Source organism: Orycteropus afer, unplaced genomic scaffold (assembly GCF_000298275.1).
Source record: "Orycteropus afer afer isolate SDZICR_OR568_19922 unplaced genomic scaffold, OryAfe1.0 scaffold00537, whole genome shotgun sequence".
NCBI lineage: Eukaryota > Metazoa > Chordata > Mammalia > Tubulidentata > Orycteropodidae > Orycteropus > Orycteropus afer.
The window spans coordinates 586432-591533 of NW_006922124.1; the positions used below are offsets into that span (position 1 = coordinate 586432).

Below are 5102 nucleotides of genomic sequence, written 5' to 3' on the forward strand. Positions count from 1 at the left end.
TTCAGGTCTGGAATTGAACCCACACCTGTGGTTTCCAGCCAAACAAAGTACAGGCATGTGAGTTAAACATTTACCTCAAGTAGACACACACCCTGGGGAGAACAATCATGGGAGAAGGAAGGGCTGCTTATGCACAAGGAGACAGCTCAGGGCGCAGGAGGGTATGGAGGGGTGGACACTGGGAAGAGGTAACTATGGGGAGGAAGTGGGAGGGGAGCTGTTGCATTGTGGTCAACTTTGGTCAATGACATGAGACAAAGTATATGTTAACTGCTGTATGGAAAGTGAATTTGCTCGGTAAATCTTCACCCAAAGCAAAAAACTAAATAAATAAAAAATAAATAAATCAGACTGTTTCAGCTGCAACCATGCCTGCCCACACTTGCTCTCCTCCGCCTTTTAACCTTTTCCCTCCCTCAGGAAAGTAAGTTAACTGTTTATCATCCACCATGCTTCCTTTATCACCTATGCAAGCTATGGTGCAAAAGGCGAGGGCCATGGATGTGGACATTCCATTAGAATTAAAACATATTTTTCCCTTAACAGAATACATAAATCAGCAGACTAATCCACTGATGTGAGGACATAAAACATTTTATTTTAAAACTCTTAAAGATTTGAAACAAGCTGCTACCACCTATGGGCCAACAGCAATTTTTGTAAAAACCTTAATAAAAACCATTGCTCAAGAAATTTTGTGTCCTTATGATTGGTATATGCTGGCTAAAACAGAATTAGAAGGAGGGGATAATTGATGCAGAGTCTAGGGCTGTTGGTTACACCCAGCCAAAGGCCCAAGGCCGTATGCAAAGAATGGGATAGTAATCAAGGTGAAGAGATGAACCTGGAATGTTTTTAAAAGGATTATGTGTTTTGGACTATGTGTTTATCTGAATGCACTATGGCTATTAAATGTTCTCTTACCTGCTTGTACATTAGAAATGATTATGGGGTATGTGAATAACAGAGAGTGTGTAAGTCCGCCTTCAGCCAATACTTGATTGGATATGTTAAAAGGGGAAATAGAATTTTCCCAGAAGAAACACAGGCTTTTGTTACAAACCCTGTATGTAGAGTATAGGGGTTTCTGGTGGAAAACCTGAGCCCCACCCAGTACTACTGAGGGAACAGAAGATTTGCATTTGAATAACGACCTGAAGAGGAAAAAATAATGACTATTTGGCTCTTTGAATTTCGACCAAGCAGACTGGTTTTAGGTGCATCTGGACAGGAAAGTGATGGTCCATGAGAAAAACCCCTTCCAGGACTGAAAGTTAAAGGAAGCCAGTGAGTAGTAAACTTGTATGTTACTCACTTGTGATCACCTGGGTCCACCTGACTGGAAATGAGGAAATGCAACAAAGAAGAAACGGGCTGAGTATGGTGCTCTTTAACATAGGCCATGGAGGCTGGGGATGAGAGGAAGGGCTGGCTGGTCTGAAGTCCAATGAATTGTGAGCATACGGGCATTGAAGTAGTCCCTGAGGACTAAAGCTGTGAGAGAAGGTGCTGGCTGGTCTGAAGTGAAAGGAAGAGTGTGACTCCCAAAGTTGGCAGCTGGTACCCAGGACCTAGCTGGGATGGCTAGGGCTGAGCTGACCAGAACCTGACCAAATGAAGAAGAAGATATTTGACACTAAGCTGGTGTCAAGTTGCTGAAATTTGATGGCTTGAGCTGGGCTGGACTTTGTTTGTTTATGGATCCAGGTGCCTGAATTTTCCAAGCAGAACAGAAGATTCTCCAGAGAGAAAGGACCATGCTTGTCTCCTGAGTACTGGTTTGATAGGGATGAGCAAATTAGAAATTGACTATTTAAAATGGGGGAAGATAAAGGCATGAAGTAGCTGGCTTACACACTTTCATAGTTGTGGTTAATCCTAAACTGATGGTGAAGGGGATGTTAATTTTTGAAGTATAAAAGGTATAATGGCTAAAAAAAAAGTCAGGAGGTAGCCTGTGGTTTAGTAAATTACCTGGTATGGCTTTTCTAGCCATAAGTCTTTGTAAACTCCAAGGTGGAATTTGCTGTGAGCAACTGAGGAGCTCCTTATTGTAAATGTTATCTACCTGGGGTATTTCTGTTGGGAGTGGCACAAAACAATGTTCTGGGAAGGTTGCTCTCTCTCAGGTGCTTAGAAATCTGATGCTATGATTGCCTAGTTTGGCCACTCTGCCAAGCTCAAAAGGAGGCCTCCTAGAGGCAGAACTCTCTCTGACTGCTGGCTGAGAAGGATGTGCTGCTGAAAGAGACACACACTCCTGAGAGACATGCATTGCTGGGAAAGAGACACACATTACTGTGAGAGACACCAAGGGGCACTCACTGCTGGGAGAGAGACTGTGAGAGACTGTTGGCTGAGAGACGGCAGGCTGAGAGAGACTGAGCATTTTTCTGAATTTGAATTGTAACCTGGTGTTTCCCTAATAAATCCCATAATCTGTGAGCTTTGTGTGGCCACTGCAATGAATTATCAAACCCAGCAGATACTTAGAAGGGCTTGAGACTCCACATTCTACTAACATAATCTTCACCCCCAGACTAAGGCCATCACCCCCTTAGACTCCTGAAACAGAATACAGTGGGCACTATTTCTGGTATCCCCTGCTTAAGGTCTTTCAGGACTGACATCAAGATTGGTATTCTAATCTGTCACATCCTCTCTACTTTGAAGTAGGTGATCCCATCAGTTCTCATTCAAGATCTTTACCTGGACTCCTTCAGAGGATGGGAATCCACCCTTTGTTACCTTGAGGCATATCTCCTCAAAACAAGGCTAACTCCTCATGCAGGCACATGATTTACACGTGATATCAGTCTGATAAGTCTGCCCAGAGTATACTGGCATGATGGTAGGGGCAGCCTCTACTCTGTTCAGCCCATTTTATTCTGGGTTGTGAGGTCCTAACTCTATTTCCTTTACCTCTGGGAATTCCTGAGACCTTCTGCTGACTTGAGGTTGCCCACTCACAGTAAGGCTCAACTCCATGTGACTATGGTGGATGGGTGAAAGGACATTGTATCTAGCCATCTCTGCTCAGGATCTGTTTGGAATCCAACTGGTTTGAGGGACTAGAATTTTCCAGGATGGTGATCCCCTTATTTCTAACTCATATTACTTACAATGACTACTGGCAGGGCCTGGTATCATTCCTTCTGACTTCACATTGCCTACTCAGACAAAAGTCTTCCCTGATCTGAGACACCAAGACAAAGTGCTGAGAGCAGAGCAGAACTCTGTATAACTCCTAAAGTTCTGTCGATGGGTGGCCCAACTCAATGTGTTACCTTGATCTATCATATGGTTTGGGCTTCCTCCATCAGCTTTCCTAATGTTGAACACTCACAATGAGGTCTGTAAGAACAGTGAAGTAGGGAGGAGTCATCCATTTCATGCACTCCAGGCTCTTTTGTTCCCAGTGGTTTTTTGGATCACATATTTGAGGATGAGTAGTCCCCTCAGGCCTAACTAAGAGTTCTTAAAATGAGTCTTGGATGTGCTTTGGAGTCCTCCTCGTACTGACCTGATGTGACCTACTTAGAGCAAAGCCTTGCCTTCCCTAAGACCCCAATGAAGATGAGAGGGGTCATCTAAACCTGAAATACTTGCTTGGAGAATCTCAGGCCTAAAAGCAGGGGAAGAGCAATACTTGTAGTGAGCCTTTCCTAGGGTGAGGGATCCTTGCACACCTAAATCGGGATCCTTACATTGATTACTATCAGGTCTTGGGGCTCCCCTCTTTGCAGACCTGGTGGATATCTTTTCAACCAAGGCTGGCACCTTTTCCAGACTCTCAAAGTAGAAGCAATGGTGTGCTGCAGCAGACAGAGCAATTCAGGGCTTACCAGAGTAGAAAACAGGAATATCACACGAATTTGCATCTCCCCTCTGTTCTACAACTGTGGAGTCTTCAATCCCATTCACTGTCTTACCTTGAGACCTATCAGGGCCTGGGACGTCTCCCTTAACTGAACAGAGACCACCTCCTAATCCCTCACCTCCTACAGGCCCCAAGGTATAAATGTCCTCCCAACATCTGGCCATCCAATTCCTGGTATCTTCCAGGGCAGAGAGCATGGGCAGGTTTCTGAGGGAGCCCTCTGTTCTCAAGTAGGGGCTGTCCTCAGTCCTCACAGTCCCTCTCTGTTCTCCTGGCTGAACTTCAGCTTCTACCTCTGTTCCCTGAGGCTCTACTCTTAAGAACAAGGCCTTAACTGATAGTGCTTGAGATGGGAGCCAGGGTATGTAGTTCTGTGAGCCTGCCTGGTGCTTCTGAAGGCTAACTACAGGGGTGGTGTGGGGTGTTGTGCAGTCCTTCTCCATCCTAAGGAGCTCCAATGGCATAGTGAGTAAGGCATCTGGCTGCTAATCAGAGGTTGGTGGTTCAAACCCATCAGGTGCTCTGTGGGAGGACTAGGAGGCACTCTACTTCATTAAAATTTTACAATCTTGGAAACCCAGTGGGGGTGGTGTCATTATGATTCGGAATCAAGTCCATGGCAGTGGATTCTCAGTTCTGGGGTGGGTCATCCCCTCATTTCTCATTCCGAGTCCAGTCGGTACTTATACCCGGTACAGGACCTGCAAATCCCCCCTTTCTCGACTGAAGTATATCTCTTCAGTAAAATGCCACCACCTCTCTTGGGGTACCCTATGTGGAAGTCACAGGGCTTCAGCCTGACTCCTTCCCACAGGGCTTACCAGGAGCAATTACATGGTCGGGTGGCTTGGATCTTACATTGGGGCTCCTCTTTTCTGAAGTGGGTAGTTGTCTCAGCCCCACTCAGTGTCTTACCTTGACACGTCTCAGGATCTGTGAATTATCCCTTTTGTGGACCAGTTGCTGCAATCGTCAGATCAACTTCCTATGTCACAGACACTGGAGGCAGACATCATCAGAAAAGCTTTCAGACTTCCAGTGCCAAGGCATCCCAGGGCTGACAGTGCAGGGCTTTGTAAGGCAGTTACCATTTTGAAATTGGCAACTAAAATCGAATGTCTATCCACATTTTCTACAAATTTTAATATACATACAGCCATTGTAGTATTAGGAACCTGAAGAAATTAAAACATCAAGGATCAGAAAAGAAGAAACAAACTTT

General features: G+C 45.1%; 1 pseudogene; it reads right to left on the reverse strand.

The window, feature by feature from the left end:
* The window catches only part of LOC122151537, a 13281-nt pseudogene extending 8958 nt beyond the window's left edge, over positions 1–4323 (reverse strand).
* Positions 4324–5102: the final 779 nt, after the last annotated feature.